At 40.9% G+C, this 7,209-nt stretch overlaps 1 pseudogene; it reads right to left on the bottom strand.

Moving 5' to 3' along the window:
• Positions 1-1,125: 1,125 nt before the first annotated feature.
• On the bottom strand, positions 1,126-6,983 carry LOC116678055 (succinate dehydrogenase cytochrome b560 subunit, mitochondrial-like; annotated as a pseudogene).
• Positions 6,984-7,209: the final 226 nt, after the last annotated feature.

Consider the following 7,209-nt stretch of genomic DNA (forward strand, 5'->3'; position numbering starts at 1 on the left):
AAATGCAAGTGGCTAGTAGATTTGCTTTACTCACCAGCCAAAAAAACATGGTAATCTATTGAGTGACTGGTCAAATTTGAACATTCACTAGCCATTTGGCTGGTGGTTAAAGAAGTTAATTTTGTGCCTTCTATGTGTGTCTCACAAGTACATTTTATCAACATCAAAATGAAAAGAAATGCAAGTTGACAAGCATTTTCCCTTCAAGCCACCGGTAGCAAATTGATAAACCAATTTTCTTGAGGATAACCAGACTAAGCGGTTATGTTGTTTCTCAGTGCAAGTTCAGTTGATCTAAACAGACACATTTTCAAACGAGCCGGTACATAACAGTATGGGTGCAGCTGTCTCCCCAGAACATATGCAGTTGTTTTTTAACCGTGTGCACTTGTTACCGTAACCTACATAAATGGGAGTAGATCTGACATTACATTACGGCTTGCTTTTATTCACATTGCAGGACAAAAGCTGTTCAGGTGCAGTGTAGCTCCTGTATGGCTCAGTGGGAGGTAGGGCCTGAGGCAGGCTGCCAGCGAGGAGCCTGTTCACACACACAGCTTCCACCACTGGGCTGCCTCTCCACATTTCAGCCTCTTTTTCCCGATGTTAAAAATACATCTGAGCAGCTGCGGCCTGGAGAAGGTAAAATATGAATGACAGCCTACAGTAAACAGTCGCTCCGCAGACACAAACACACATTCCTGTGTACAGAGACAACGGGCAGGCACACAGGGACTGAGCGCTAAGAAAAGTGATTAATGAATTTGACGTCACAGAACAATTAGAAAAATTACCTAAGGATATAACATGTAGGACACATTTAATTTTGGACGCTGGTTGTTGTTCACCCAGAGAACCAAGTGTGGAAAGAATTGGGTCACATTTGCATGCACTTTGCACTCTTGCTGCATTTGATGACCCCAAAGCTTTCCAGAGTATAATTAATTCCAAGTGACAAAACACAACACATTTTCTCCATACAGCATAATATAATCCTTTATTTAATACTTTGATGAAACCAGAACAAATACACAAAACTCCCATAGTGAATCCAGTCCACAATCCCATTGACACCCCCCCCCCCCCCCCTCTCTCCCTTACTGCTCATCTCTTCTCGTTCTCTGCTCAGAGGTAAGCCAGTGCGAGGGAGGTGATGATGGACAGACCAATAACTGTGTAGCCGTGCTGTACACCTCTGGGATTCTGAAGCCCTTGCCAATGTCCCAAAACTGATTTAAATAAAAATAAAGAAATAAAGAGAAAAGAACATAATTAGCATAAGAACTGTCAGCTTATGAATCGGAGCAAATATATATTCAGTAAAATGAGCAGACATGATTAAAATGAAAAACATGACAAACTGCATAGAGATCTGTCTCCTTAAAGCTTAAGCTGGGGAGTCCAGACACTATACCAACCATTGTAACGGCAACAAACTATTAATGTCTCAAATATACTCAAGAATGGAAAAAAAACGTATTAAGTCTTACCAAGTGGCGGATGCCATTATAGGTGTGGAAAGACACAGGGAAGGCGAGGCCAAACTTGGCCAACCCGATGAGATAGGGGCCGACGGATAGCGAGTGGATCAAGTCCAGGTAGTAGGGTAACTTTCCGGTAATACCAGCGCTGCCAAGGCAAAGGCTGAGATAGCTAGACACAGACAGAAGTAATGAGACCAAAGATTGGACAAGGTGTGGATGTAAATGGGTGTCATGTTGTGCATGCATGCCTTTTAGAGAGAAAGCAATACATGAGAAATGAACACATGTCAAGGACCCACATGCTACTGCCCTTTGTTTTCTCTGGATAAGTCTCCATGAGCCACTACACCACCCCACTGGTCTCAGTCATGTAAAGACCAGTTTCCCTGCTGCCTAATTTAAATGAAGGCCAAACAATGGTTCTGTATCAAATAGGCTCTGCAGGTGTCAATGTAAACACAAAAGGCAGAGTTGCGTGAAGGCAACCAAAGTAAACATATGTGAACAGACAACCTTTAAAATAAATAATAATTTATACTTTATTGATCCCCAGGGGGAAATTACAATTTTTTTAGAACATACAGGCCTGAAATGCACACATGCTAATTAATTCATTTTTATTCCATATGCAAAATAGCATTAAAAGGCAAAATATCTAAATATTAAACACGGAAAAATTATAATTTTATATAAATCGATATGGTTTGTAAAAATGACTCTCAGCAGGTAATTATTTTCTTCTACCAGCCCTTTGCAAAGTGGTCAGAAATGTTAGTTTGGTGATTAAGCACATGTAATGTTTTGATAGAAAGACGAGACATAGTAAGTGACTGTTGGCTGTTGGGGGTGCTGGTCTTTATTGAACCCATGAACATAAAAACATAATTGGACCCAGCTTTTACAGCATGGTACATCAAGGTCAGCAATACTGCTGTACAATGTCATAGCAACATAGGCTCAACCTTTACGACAGGCAAATGAATAAAAGCTCTTAGCAGTCCAGTATTAGGCTTGAGTTTCACATGCAAATGGTTGAATTGAATTCAACAACTTCTGCTTTTAAATGCTCTTAGCAAAAATCAATAGTGGACTGAAATGCCCTGAAGAGATTTTCAGGGTCAATCAAAACCTGACATTGGCAGTAAAATAGATTCACCTGATGTTAGAACAACCACATAAAAGCTCACACGTATCATCAAGTGTTGTCTTCTTGTGAGATAATTAGGGTATTTAAAGGAGTAAACTAACTACAGAAGGAAAAAATATTCACAAGAATGTCTATGACCTTAGTCAGGGATGACAAAGAAAAAACAGATGTGTTACCTCCACTGAGCCCCACTCCAGTTCCTCTGAATGTGATGGACATCATCATGGGGACAGACCACCTGAAACACAAAGGAAAGGCCACACATAACTTTAATAGCAGATATACCGTATATGTGGTTAAAAAACTCTCCAAACACATGTCAAAGTATTGAGCCTTCACTGGCTTTTTTTACTAGTGTTTTTCAAAACCATTTGTTTCAGGTTAGGCACAGGCTGGCATGCTGCATCACTGCAACATGCAGTAGTACAGAAAGTAAAAAGCACTCTTCAGAGTTTATCAGCTGCAGGCGGCAGTGCTAACTCAAAGTGATTAAGAGATTCACAGGGCCAAGCTGCAAGCCATGGGAGGTAATTAAATTTGAAGTAAATAACAATTGACGCTTTCACTTACACTGGGGCGATTATTTTGCACATCACATTTTGCAAGTAAACTCTTATTTTGTCTTTTGTTCTGAAGGGAATTCAGCGGAAAAAGTATACAGTTCAAGGTGTTTCCAATGTTGATTTGTTTAACTGATTAAAAGTTATATAAATGCAACATCTTTCCAAAAGTCAATGAGTACTCATGTTAAAAAATTGTGATTTTGAAATTGACCAAAATAACGGACTATGATTCTTTCCATAACCGAGCAGCCTAACCTACGGATTCAATTGTCAAAGTGTCCATACAGAAACTAAGCAAAAGCATGCAGAGTAACTTTAAACCGGTTAAAGGGTATGATCTAAATCACTAGACCACCAATGACTAAACTAGGGCTGTAATCTCCCAGTCCACTGGTTGATTTATTGGTCGATACGTTCTGGCTTAACCAAAATTCTGATTGGTCGATTTTTTCCCGTGTTAATTTCATCAGGTGGAAGCATAGACATAGCATATTATGGTCTATGGGTGGAAAGCACTAATTGCTAATGGGGGTGTTTTCAGAGCATCCCTGTTTCACAGGTAACAGTCTGTCTTCAGAACACCCCCCTTGTTTTCACTTTTGTTGGATTAGCCCAACCCATTGGGGACAGATTGAAGAAAGAACTAGAAAGCCTTGTTTTAGTGGTTTGCTGAATATTTATTTAATTGTGAGTGTTTAATTCACAGTCAGTTCTCCTCTCAGTACCCTGGGTGGATGAGTCAACGGCAGGCCAAGAACTGAAAGGCAAACGGGTGGCAAAGAAACTGGCCAGGGCAAGAAGAAGAAGGGCATCGCCTGGTGAACCTGAGGAAACCCAAATACCTTTACTTTGACTGTTTCAAAGACATCGCTAGTGTGGCAGCATTTTACAAAAATAGATAACGGGAAAAAGTCGAATGCAAAGTTTGCAAGCAACAGTTTGCATATTGCAGCTCGACTACAAACATGGAATATGACTTAAAAACGGTAAGCTAACTTGTCTGTGTTAGGTTGCCCTGTCTGTTTTGAGTAGGCTATATGAACTTATCAGAGTTGGCATATTTCATAGTCTAATAATTGTTTTATAACTACAGGCGCACCCACCCGCAACCACGGTAGCGTTACCCGGACACACCCGGACACACCCAGACCCCGCTGGATGTAAAGCCTCTACCATCCAAACGCAACAATAATATTACGGAAGGAATTGTCAACTTTATTGCTCCGGATATGAGGCTCATTGCGGTTATGGAGGGCTGAGGTTATAAGAACTTGTTAATATACAGTGCCAGCACGCCCCACCATCATGCATGGACTAACCAGAAAATGTGAGGGACTCAAAGAGAAAGTTTTAGAGTTAATGCAACACAGAGAGGCACTGAGCTTGACCACAGATATGTTTAAATATACAGTATATATTAAAGTGGGCGTGCCTTTTGTGTTTAATAGTAAACGCTTTAAATTAATAGTCTGTTTGTGTCTCAGCTGCAAAGCCAAGCTCCTTATGTTCAGCCGCTCCGTGTGAGGACATGCACAGAGTGCTGATGCAGCGCTGTCAGAGCCGACAGACGAGTGGCATTTCAATGCAAAGTATTTAGGTCAAAAACGTTTAATATACTGCAAATAGCCTGCAAGGACAAGTACTGCAGGACAGTACAGTTAATTAATCAAACAGGGTTTTTCCCGCCCCTCCGCACCCCCAGACGATTTTTAGTCAAAATTTCAGGACTTTAGTTGACCAAGACCTTCTTTGGTTGATTACAGCCCTAGACTAAACCAACCAGTGGTTAGTGTCAAAAACAAAGTGCACTGACATAGACTGGCCGTAAGAAAGAACCCAGATGACAGAGAGCTACAAAGTGAAAAGCCTCTTGTGAAATTACAAGGCACATACTGAACACAACTGATTTTCTGAATGTTTTAGGATAATAAATAAAACTTTGGATTTCGGAGATTCGGTACTAGTTAACAGCAAATATTCAAACCTTTGACAATCCCTCGTTCTCGGCTGACATAGATGGCATAGCGCTGCAGTTATTCATAAATTAGCGTAGCAACTAGCAGACTTTATTTCTGCTCATAGCTTAATCCCAACGGAACACCACGGTGGAATTTCAGCCTGCATGTCGGGCTGCTCAGTTATGGAGGGTTTATTATTATTTATTATTTTAGCCAATATCGAAATCACGATTATTTAACACGTTTACTCATTGTATTTTGGAAAGATGTTTCAAGTATTGAACTTAAAAAACAGTGAAAAAATTAAAAAATAAATGGGGAAAACACCTTGAACTGAAAAAATTCCGCATTCAGAACACAAGACATGGGCATCCGGAGAGCTCAGTTGGTAGAGCAGGTGCCCATATATAGAGGTTTACTCCTTGACACAGCGGGCCAGGGTTCGATTCTGACCTGCAGCCTTTTACTGCATGTCATTCCCCCCCTCTCTCCCTTTCCCTGGTAAAGTTTTCAGCTGTCTGTCTCTGTCATAATTAAAACAACTGGAGATTTGTAAATGCTGATGTATAGGTCCAATAACATTTTATCAAAGCATGGAGCCTTCACTGTGATTGGAAATCTGTAGCAGGAAAGTGAACCCTCTTTGATTTCATGTTGTTTATAGAGAAAGAGAACCAAGAAATGAGTCGAGGGACACCGCTACCAAGCCACAGCCAAGCGTGGCAGAGACGTGTAGTTACACATTTTTTGAGAGGAACCTGTCGGCTACGGCGTAGGCTCTGGCGTAAATTTAACGCAGAAGCATGAATCAGCCTTAACAACCGAGTCATCTCCATCTTCACTGAGATTCCTGGACAAAACAGGCTACAGATGTGACAGAGTACGTACTTGTAAATGGTGAGATGAGGAGACATGGGTCTGTTTAATTTCGTATTTTTGGCCCAAAACTTGTTCATTTCGTCCTTAGCTGTGGTTCCCATTGGAGCAGCACTGTAGGGAGAAAAAAAACATGTATAGAGTTTACAGCAGAACAATGTACAGTCCAAATGTTCTAGCATGTATCTGTATCATTACTTTATCAGGTAGTGTATTTATGTGAACCAAGTTGTCTCTTTCTCACACACACGCGCACACACACACACAACTTACTGTCTGTAGAAGACACTTTGGGCAACACACGGTCTGGAAAAACAGACACCCTGTCGGGCCAACGTCCTTAACACAAGAAAAAAGTGTTAGAATTAAGTTTATACTTGCTACCTGGCCATGCAGAAGCCACCTAAGGTCAATGAAGTAGACAAAGTACGATGAATATCTACGTAGTTTAGCCAGTGTCGTAAAGGTACGACAGCGTAGCAATTTAACGTTAGCTAAACTGTCAGTTAACGCTAACTCTAAATTAAACCAGACCAGAAAATAAAGTTAGGAAGCAGAGTTTAATAACGGTCATATAAAGCCCATATGTAGCTAGGACAAATGCAGCCAACACCTCGAGTCTGTCATTAATCCTACCAAGAGCCAAAGTCCACTGTCCTAGCTAGCTTTGAAATACCCACAAAATAGCTAGTTAGCCCGCTAGCTAATGTCAGCTAGCGCGGAGTCGCACCATATTTACATCAAATAAGGATAATACACCAAGGTAAAACGTTACACTTGGGCGGGTTGTTATAAAATGTAATGTTTTTACGCTGTAAATGCTTCTATTTGACTAACACAAACATGATGTCGCACGGATGTACTGACCTTAGAAGCAGCGCCATGTTTGACAAGCAGTGAACGGAAGTGACGTTGACGGGTGTTGTGGTTCTGTCCGGTTATGTAAATTAACTCCTGGAAAGGTCAGTCTCGGTCAGAGTGAGGTGATTATGATGACGTTGGTTACATGATTACATGCCTTTTTTGTTATCCAAATTCATGTGCATGCATGTCTCTCTTGGTTCCGTTTTAACCGTGCAATCGCACACTCCCTATATTTCAGATCGTATACTGTACATGATATCTACACGTAACCCAGACCAATTCAAACCGTTAACCTGTGTATAGCCTATTTTAATGAT

This window comes from Etheostoma spectabile, unplaced genomic scaffold (assembly GCF_008692095.1).
Source record: "Etheostoma spectabile isolate EspeVRDwgs_2016 unplaced genomic scaffold, UIUC_Espe_1.0 scaffold00006390, whole genome shotgun sequence".
In the NCBI taxonomy this organism is placed as follows: Eukaryota; Metazoa; Chordata; class Actinopteri; order Perciformes; family Percidae; genus Etheostoma; species Etheostoma spectabile.